Below are 10,594 nucleotides of genomic sequence, written 5' to 3'. Positions count from 1 at the left end.
TGTCTTATCAATTATGACTTCATAAGTAGTTATGAATTATGTGTCTCTCCACGGCTTATTCTTTCATTTTTCCCTCTGTCTTCATGCTAGCAGAATAGCCTACTCAAATTTGACCACAAGCCTTGATTCTGCCATTCCATTTCCCTTAATTCTGACCCTTCTCTCTTCCTTTTATAAGCAACCTCATGATAATGCTGGATATTCCTGCGAATTCAGGATGATCTCCCTATCTTAAATTAATCATATCTGTAAAGCTTTTTTTTCTACATAAGATGGTATATTTACAAATTCTAGAAAGGTCCTTAGAGAAGTCTCAGAGAACTGGTACACATTATTTGTATGTTGAAGTTCTGCATTTGGTTTCCAGCACTGCCTGGTCCCATGAGCACAATTGAAGATAACCCCCCAATTCTGAACACCAATGAATGTGTTCACTGAGAACATAACATATGCTTTCAAAATAAATTCCAAGGATTTTGAATATAATGGAGAGGGGCATTATCCTGCTTGTGGTAGAAATCAACTATAATATAGTATTTCTACCAGAAAATGAACAATATTCAGGCTCAGCCCTCTCCAGTTGGCTGACCTGACAATTGCAGATAATCTATAGACAACACAACCAGGGCAGGGGCAGTAGATCTTTTTCTGTACGTCGATAATGATTTATCCTAATAGTCACTGCATCAGAGTTCAATGCTAATGGAGACTTTTATAGTGTTAAGTAAATAAGATAGAAAATGACATGGGAGATCTAAAATGAGATGTCAATCAGGAGTCTCAAGGAATGCTAAACTCTATGATAGCCATATCTCTTACTCTCACTTTGAAATCATGAAGCAACAAGCACCTCACAGAACAAACAAAACTTTCACATAAGATACCATTTTCTTATTGAATGATGAACTTTCTGGTAAACTAGAATGAGGAATAGGGTTTAGAGCCAAGGTTTGGTGGGCGATTTTTTTCTCTCCTCATAAGTCTAAATTTTTATCTGCCACCTAGGTAACATATAGAAATAAGCATTGAAGACATTTCTAAAAAGAACAAGAAAGAACTTGACCCTGGCCTCATTACAAGGGTCTGATCTTCAGTCAGTTTACGACACAAAGAGAAGAAGAGCAGACTTTTGACTTTGAACCCTTTGATTTTAACTTTGGCCCCACACTGTCAGAGAGTTTGCCCTAAAATGAAACCTTCTCTGAGAAGGAGTTATGGAGAAGAGAATACAGAACAATATGTATAAAATTATTGTCTTTCATTTGACATAATAAGCATATAAAAATCTAAGGCCAATTATTGAAAGACTATATACCAAGCATTTATCTGTTTTTATTTTGGTTGGGGGCTATATCTAGCAATGTTCAGAGCTTACTCCTGGCTCAACACTCAGGAAGTACTCCTGAGTACTCAATGCTTAGAAAAACCACATTTACAATGTGGAATTTACAATTCCCAAGCATTTACAATGGATACTTTGGGTCTGGAAGGATGTTCAAGAAGTAGAGCAAAGGCCTAGTTTATGCAAGGCTCTAAGTTTATTCCTGGTGCCATATGTCCTCTGAGCACTTGGCTACAGCCCTACTGGGCTCTGAGCTCTGTCAGTCTAAAACACTGTCTAGTCTGCTCATACTGGGCAGGAGTAGTCTCTGTACCAAAAATGGGTACTCTATGATTTAAGGTCATAGAAATAAATTACAGATAAAATCAGATAGGGCCATTCAAAGATCAGTAGAGCTAATCAGATTTCACTCAGAACTCACTAATCAAATAGAGAAACATACATGGCACATTGCCTAGCTTTTCAGATGAATATTTGATGATGTCATATACTTATCAAACCAGTATCTGAAAACTAAACAAGAAATACAATAAAAGATATGCTATTTTCCATAAATCAGGAAAATATTTTTTCCAGTGTACTCTTTCCTGTTGCTGAAATGTTTTGAGAAAAACATATTTTCTATATCAAAAAATGTCATTTTCCTATGGACGGCAAAAACAAACAAAATTTGCCCTTTGTATAAAAATACAGGGGCTAAAGGAAGTAGGAAAGAAGGCACTATATTTGTTTCTTTATTTTCCTAATTCAGTCAGAACAAAGCACAGTTACCACTCAATAAATCATCCTGTCACCTTTAGACTAATGATCTCAATTTAGGGGGACCCCTAGAAAAGGAGTCTGATTCTACTGGTAGAGATGATCTAGAATCTAAGAAATCTGCTAGCCCCCAATCACAGATGTCTCCTGACTTCTTTCCTTATCTGATTTCAGTCAAGGGGAAAAAAGTCAATATATTCTAGGGAACATAAGGAATGTGGAGGTTTTCAGGAGACCTGAATTAAAATGCAAATTGAAAAACCAACCACTCTACAATAAAAGCTGTAGTAGGCCATACTATAGAAAGTAAATAACACTCAGGATTCATGAACCAAGCTATGGTGTTGGGTAGTGCCCTACCATGCAGGTGATAGCACCTTGTCACATGAGTCCAGTTGCAGTCCAGTTGTAGTCATTAGTAGTCAGGAGGCTTCAAGGAAATATGAGCAGCCAAGAGTTACCTCTGAAAGAAAAATGGGCCAACAAGAGATCCTGCAAATGATGTTTTTCTTTCCTTTTTCTCTACTTTCTACATGTCAAGCCAAATTTTGTTTGTTTTTGCCGTCCATAGGAAAATGACATTTTTTGATATAGAAAATATATTTTTCTCAAAACATTTCAGCAACAGGAAAGAGTACACTGGAGGGTTCAGGTGGGGGCTTTGAACTTCCAGCCTCTCAGTTCCTGAAGGTCTCTGCCGGGAGTCTCTGCCAGCATGGGGTTCAGCAGGCCTCCGCCATGCCAAAGGCCTTCGGGGGGGTGCTGGATTGGGTGACCCCAGCACCCCTCTACCGCCTTGCTCCGAATCTCCAGGGCTTCCCCTGGGCCACATGCCTGGGCAAGCCAGCGAGGTGGGTCCCTTGGAGGAGCTTGAAGGTTACCCAAGGCTTAACTTGTGGGTGCTGAGAGTTGCTCAGTTGCACTAAAGCAGTCACTAGTAATTTCTTACCAGTCAATATGTTCAAAATTGCATGAGGGCTAGAGTCCCTGTGCGCACAAGATACATTAATAGTACTCCTTATCCTTGAATTACGTTTTTGTGTATGCAGAATGTCCATTTTGTACTCTGCCCTTTCGCACACCTCTACAAAAGCTCATTTTTCTCTTTAACTCTCTCACCCCCTATCATCATTACTCCATATTTACTCTTTTTAACTTCAGTACTACAGAGTCTTAAGTCACAGACCAAAGTGGTGCACTGGAGTTAACACCCCCCCCAACTATTTCAAAAGGCATAAAATTGACACGCATGTTTTTTAATATTTTATGTGTGTTTTCTTTGACAGCTATAGCTCTTGCTGAATATTTTCTTATACAGTGACGATTTTCCCCATTTTTTATCCTTTCCTCTCTTTGTGAACTGTTTAATAGGGAATTTGATGAAAGGGTCCCTCAGTTTAATTCTTATGTTTGAACCAAGTCACGGGTATTGTTGGACGTGCTCTTATGCCCCCATATACACTGATAACGCCACGTGGCTTTGTTTCTTGTTTGCATAGGCACATTAAAACGGGAAAATACTATACATACAAATGAGTTCTTATCTAATAGAGATGGGAACACATAAATCTTGTAGTGCAATGGGACGTTACACCCTGAACATTAACATAATGACCTGGCACAGGCCTCAGAAGAATGGGCATTCTCCATTCACCTCTGATCTAGGGAAACCATCTACGAAACATCCAAGGCTGTCTATAATATCATCTGGAAGCAATCCTCTGCGGTGTCCTGAAGCCCCCCAGGGGGGCCCGGCCAGCAGGAATTAGCTGGGGAAGCTTCTCAGACGACTGCACTCCTATTTTGCTGAGTGAAGGCACAACCACACCTGTAAGAAATCTGAGAGAGGTTAATAATAAAGACCCAAGGCAGCGTCTCACTGTTCAAGGGTACCTTTATAGGGCTACAGCTCCTTCTTATATAATGAAGGAGAAGGGGGCAGTACAAAGGTGATGTCAGTCATACTTTTGGCGCGAAGGCCCATACAAGGCAAGAATATATTTCAGGTTTCAAGGAACAAAGAAAGTTAGGCATTCTCTAAATAAGGAAGTGGGCAGCGGGCTAGGGGGGCTGGATGACCTTCAAGCTATGATGAACGTGCTGTTTCCATGGAAATTTCTAGTGTCCTTCTAGCTGCATTCCTAATTGCTTGACCATCAGGAGCTGGTGCAAGATGTGCTTGCCTCAGTGATCTTGAACAGACAATGTAGCATACATTTATTGATAATAGCCTAGTTCACTCCGAAATGTGGTCTTAAGGAGTGAGGCCTAGTTTCTGATAACGGTACCGGACAGTGTTGCTCTCCTCCGGGCTAGAGTTAATTATATCTACAGTTGCACATTCCTTTCTCTATAGCTCAAAAACTTACAGCAAGACTGCAAAATAGCTTTTAGGTGAAAAGCTGGAATATGGCAGAAAGAACAGCAAAATGGCCTCAAACAAGTCAGTCCCCAACATCTCCCCCTTTCTCTTCTAATAAAAGAAGGAAAGTCGTGAGCGGGTGGTAGAACCGTGTCTTAGGCTACAAGGTTTGACCAGGTCGGACACGGCCAAAGCCGCATTTAACAGGTGGCCACAGACGCCATGGTTGCGCGCAGAGATCCGAATTATGCGTTGTAGCCTTTTAGGGCCGTGCCCTAACTGGGACCTTGCTAATCCCGTCGTAGGTGTCTCCACAGCCGAGAGCACAAGTGCCGGAGCGAGCTCCGTCTGTTAGCTATGCGCTCTATCTCCTGGAAACTTAGTGGCTGGAAAAGCGGCTTGGTGACTAAAGCCAAGTTTTCACAGGAGTCACGCGGGGTTAGACGCTGGTAGTTAACCTGAATAGAGGTTTTTGCCTTTTCATCTACCTGGTTCTTAATAAAGGCAGTGATTTTGCGGAAAATCCATGGGCCAAGAGAAAAGAGCAGCATAAGGCTAATAAGAGGGCCCACAACGGTGGACAAGATTGTGTGGAGCCAAGGGGAAGAGAAAAACCAATCCTGGTACCAACCTTGTTCTTCATCGAAATGTTTTTCAAAATCTTTTATACCGTCACCAATATGTTGAACGCTATCTCTAACTAAACCAGTTTTGTCTTTAAAAATACAACATTGTTCCTTAAGGGCTACACAGACTCCCCCCTCTTTCATAAGGGCAAAATCTAAAGCACGACAATTTTGGAGAACAACATCAGCAAGGGAACTAACAGTATCTGTGAGAAATTGCAGACTAGTTTTGATTTCATTAATGTCTTGTTCCACTGCTTGAGTAAGAGTGCGGAAATTGGATTGAGAGGATACAAGAGAGTAGATACCAGTGCCAGCGCCAGTAGCGCCAACAGCAAGGAGCACTGCAAGTGTAACGGAGGTGAAGGGCTCACGGCGTTGTCGAGAAAGGGATTGAGAAGAATAGGAATAGGGTGAGGCGGCAGGAGAGGGAAAGATATGTTCTGAGTGAATGGTGATTTTTGGAATGAGAATAACGAGAGTACAGTAATCATGTGAAAGGAGAAAAGAGGAACAAATGATGAAAGGAGTAAGGCCAGAAGCACAGGCAAAATAAGTACCGTTGGGGGCTAACAGATAGGGTTGTGAGGAGGAAGAATTGTAGATGTCAATAGTTTCGTTGCACACGTCAAGTAATTGGCTAGGAAGCAGGGAGTCGTTAGGCTTAATGCAGAGGCCAGAGCCTACGACTTGACCGACTGTAATGCCATGTTGAGGTTGTGTGTTCCAACGGAGGTCAGAGGGGTTGGAGGTAGAGGAAAGGTTGCCAAACACTGCAACACCTTCATAGAAAGGAGGTTGAGGAGAAAAACAAAGCCAACATCTTTCATAGGCAGGATCTGTAAGGGCAAGAGCAGAAGCATTTATGAGATTGAGAATAACCTGAGAGGACGGAGAAGGACCTGAAGGCATAGTGAGTTGTCTGAGAGAAGAAGATGCAGATGGAAGAGGAGGAGGAGGAGAAGGCATGTGTGATGGACCTGAATGAGGATGAAAAAAAGTGTTAGGACCAACGGCGAGGGGGTGAGAATTCGGCAACTGTTTAAGTAAACGGAGGGAAAAAAGAAGTCCAGGGTCGGTACGCCTAACGTAAAGTCTGAGTCCCCATTGTACGGGTTGAGTCCAGTGATGCTGACGTCCAGCAGCAGTAAATTCGATGATGAGGGGGTTACACCAACCACGGGTAGCAGAGGATGCATCACAGTTCAGAAAAGGAGGAGTTGGGGGGCGTGAAACGGTGATGAAGTCCCAGGAGGAAGAGGGTTTCCAATAAGCAGTTCCGGTGGTTTCACAGCCCCAGGAGGCGCAAAAGTGTTGGTTATGAGCGCCACACTTATAGTCGCTGGAACGGGGCCGGTGGTGACCAGGGCAGACGTAGAAGGTGGTGAAGGGGTGGCGTAGTACATCACGGCGAATAACAGAGTTGCAGCCACCGCTAGCAGGGGAGTAATAGTCATCGGGGTCAACAGCACGAGGTTGAGGCAGGCGGAAATTGGAGGTGCCCCAGTATAGGCTTGCACCCATGGCTAGGGCACAAAGGTCGACTTGCAAGACCGGCCAAGGGATGGAGGTAGAGAGGATGGAGGTTGTTGGTGGCATCGGTGGGCATCCAAGGCAGCTAGGCAGAGTGTCTAATTCAGCATTGTCAAAGGTGGAGTCAGTTAGAAACAGGTTTGCAGGAATGGCGTCTAGCAGGAGGTTTATAAGAAAACAGCTTGGCAGGAGGCAAAATGGTTACTTCATATAAAAATTAAGAATTTGCAGAAAACATTAGCAATTTACATTACACTAGTTATTTTTGAATACCACGGGAATGTTATTTGACCTCTGTTAGACTTTGGCATAAAAGAAAATTTATAATTAACAATTGCTAATTAAAAAAATTTTTTTAAACTGAATATAAAGGATTTTTCTTAAACTTCTAGTTATTATGTTAAAGCTGGATGCTATTTTTTAGCCATAAATACATATTCTATAGGCTTGAACTTACACATAGCAGGAAAGCCAGGTGACTGCAAAGTCCAGAAATTCTCCAGGGAAAAGTTATCCCCGATGGCCATTGAGAAATCTGGGGTTTGCCATTCTCCACACCCTCCGCCATGTTCTTAGAAGGACAAAGCTAGCTTAATACATAATTTTTAACACATGATTTTTAGTTGTAAGATGCCAGTCTGTGAACTGACCAGACTGAACCAGGTTGAAAAAATTAATTGAAATTTAAAAAATGGATAAGGCTTTAAAAATTGTATTATTATAAAATGTAGAGATAACAAATAAACAGACAAAACAAAACAACACTAAACACAACATTTTACACTTGTGGCCACTTTCATTCATCACAACAGACACATAAACAGACAAAAGGATTGATTTAAGACTTATTTATAAAAAATTGACAAGCGCTTTTAAATATTTAGCTAGCATGTTTGTGAGAAGAAGAGAAAAAAAAATTTTGTAGAAAAACTTTTTTAGTTTTGAGAAGTACTTAATGTAGATGGAGTGGAACTTTGCTGAAAATAAATTTTAAGGTTTAGATTTAACACAAAACATTTTTAAAACAACTTTAATTTGAAGTTTAAAACATTAAGTAAAATGGTTAATAAGCAGTAAAAATTTTTTAAGTAAAATGGTTAATGAGCACTGTAGAAGGAGTCTTCACTCTGAAGTATGAAATCATTTGCTGTAAATGAATAGGTTTTCTTTAAATTGGTTTTGCAGTAGAACAGTAAGACAGCTGCAATAAAGTGTTAAATTTTTATGATTAAACACAATAGCATGAACTATGATTATTAAAGGTATAAAAACTGATTTTTTAAAAAACAAACAACTGTTTTTACTATGAAGACTTTAAGTGAATAATTTGTAAAAAATATTATATACCAAATTAACTAAATGCTTAGATTATTATAAAATATAGTTAAAGACATCTGATGCATTTACACACCTAGAACTTAAGACTAAAATTATGTTTAATACTAGTTAATTTGCTTATAAAGTTTAGTTACTTTTATATATTCTTATAAAATTATATATAATATATTTTTTTATTTATATTATTTTTTCACTGCGACACAAATATACAGATTTATATAATGTGCTGATATTTTGAATGCACTTAAAATAATAGTTCTTTCAATGCAGAAATAAAGAACAACCATTGCTGTAGCACAAAGTTAAAACTAAGGGTACTATAAAGCACACCTAGGTGTTTACTGTGCATTAAATTAACTATATTGTTTAAAAAGGCTAACCACATTATTTTTTACATAATTTTGTAAATACTTTAAAAATTAAAATAAAACTTTTAATAGAAATATAAGACTTAAATTTAACACTTTTGTGTTCGGTTGGATTTTAAAACACAAAGAAGTTTTTCTTTTACCAACATTTTGTTATCTGTAAAGTGACAGAATCATGACCTTGCTTTAAAATTTTCTGAGAGGCATGAAAAAAAAATTTATTGCCTTTATCTTCCTGTTGCTTTTTAATGTTTTAATAATTACTTTACACTACTTAATGCACTAAACCTAATAACACATATTTGACGAAGTGTAGGGCTGACAAGGTGAAGCAGAGTTTTTTACTGATAACTCGGGGAGGGGCCAGCACAGTTAACAGCAGGAAGGCTAGAGGCAAATTATTTACAGTTAGCAGGGTGTAATGATATAGAGAAAAAAAAAGCAATCTTTTAAGATTAATTACTAATTTATTGGAATTAGAGGGAGTGGCAACCGAAGAGGGGAGTCTGGGTTGCAAAAGCACCATGAGAATCATGGTTTTATTAATTGATTTGAGAATATGCAAGAGATGCTACTTTTCAGATTTTTTTTGAATAACAAAGATTGGGTATTTTAAGGTGAATTGGAAGGCTTAAAGTGGGAGTGGCAGGGTTTGAGCTGGCTGTTTCCCAAGGCTGGCAGGAAAGAGGCTGAAGGAGGCTGAGGGCTGGTTTGAGCAAAGTAAAGGGTACATTAGGCTCAGAAGTTTTAACAGCAAAGTGTAGATATCGCAAGGTTTTATGGCTTAGCAGATGATACTTTGTAATTATCCTGCTCACTGTGCCCTTAGAATTTTTTGTAGGCACTGCAGCAGTTTCTGTTTTATGGCACTTAGCCTCACTTTCATTAGTTTGTCTCTTTGAGTTCTCAAGAGGGGGGGCTTGGCCGTGGAATTCAGTGGGCAGAGGACAGACAACTATAGATTTAGGAGGGCGGGGGAAAGCCTGAAGGGCAGAAACTTGTGAATTAAGAGAAGCAGCCTGTTTTTGAAGGCTTAAGATTTGTTTAAGATTTTCAATTTGGCCAAGTAGTTTCATATCTATAGCTTTAAGAGGGGGAGCGGTGAGAGGAGGGAATCTGCCATGGTTAGGGACTGAGCGTTCTCCGCGGTGGAGGCTGCTGAGCAGGCGGGGGAAGACTTTCTCCATTAGGGAGAAAGACAGGAAAGGTAGCGCTGGTTTTTGAGCCAAGAGCATTATCAAGTTTGTTAGAGAGGTGAGAGACTATGGATGTAATTGTGGTGAGTTGGGAACTCAAGTCAGAAAAAGGGGGGGGGAGGGAGAAAGCAGCAACAGTTTGTTGCCGGTGTGGGGGAGCTGCTGGAATGCCAGCTCTGGGGAGCGACTTCCAGGCATAGAAGGCAGCAAGAGCCATGTTGGCAAGCTGGGACCTGGAAAGTGTGTGCTGTACCTTTAAGGTATGAAAAGAGGTGAGGCCAGCTATACGAGCTTAGAGATCAGAATTCCTGCCTGTCTGCAAGGGCTTTGCAGCGGAAAAAAAAAGTTAACTTCCCAAGAGACAAAGAGTTCAGCTTTTAGATTCTAAGCAGGAGAGCGTGTAAGGGGCTTGGGGGCCATAGGAGGTTACGGCTTGAAATGGCTCTTTGAGGCTTTTCCAATTAAAGGCTTTGTATTGTTGCAATTGCTGGCTAAGGAGGGGAGGGTGGTGAGGGGAGTAAAGGTTTTGGTGGAACAGGGACGGAGCTGAGGCTAGGGAAGTGAAGGGCTGTTTAGGATTTTGCACAGAGGGTGCAGCGGCCTCTTCTGTAGGGGTCTGGGTGCATAGAGCAGAAGTATGGACAGAAGTAAGGGAGGGATATAAATGAGAAGCATTAGAGAGATCTTTAAGAGCATTAGTTACTTTGGAGACAAAGGTAGAAGAATCAGTGGTGGAGGGAGGACAAGGGGAAGTATTCTCAGAGGGAGAAGGGAGATGAGAGACAGAATTAGAACGAGAGGGAGTCCTGGAACACTCACGGGAGACTTGTTGTACATGAGATTCAACGGCATGGATGATGTCTTTGGCGGTTCCGGCATTTTTAGTTACAATGATATCTCTTAACAGGCTCCAATATTGGAACATAATTTTTTCCTTCTGTGAATCATCATTATTTACAAAATAATCACTCATTTCATGTCCTACTTTGTCCCAAGTGGACGCAACAATTTCTGGACAGGTAATAATAAACCAATGACATACATTATGAATAAACATAAGAAAATTACAA

At 40.4% G+C, this 10,594-nt stretch overlaps 1 non-coding gene across 1 annotated transcript; it reads right to left on the bottom strand.

Moving 5' to 3' along the window:
- Positions 1 to 8,179: 8,179 nt before the first annotated feature.
- Positions 8,180 to 8,309, bottom strand: LOC126030857 (small nucleolar RNA SNORA22). The gene has a single exon (XR_007503195.1). It is a non-coding gene; the product is annotated as a small nucleolar RNA SNORA22 (small nucleolar RNA).
- Positions 8,310 to 10,594: the final 2,285 nt, after the last annotated feature.

The sequence above is a fragment of the Suncus etruscus genome, chromosome 1 (genome assembly GCF_024139225.1).
Source record: "Suncus etruscus isolate mSunEtr1 chromosome 1, mSunEtr1.pri.cur, whole genome shotgun sequence".
Lineage (NCBI taxonomy): Eukaryota > Metazoa > Chordata > Mammalia > Eulipotyphla > Soricidae > Suncus > Suncus etruscus.
This window is presented reverse-complemented; position numbering and strand designations above follow the sequence as displayed.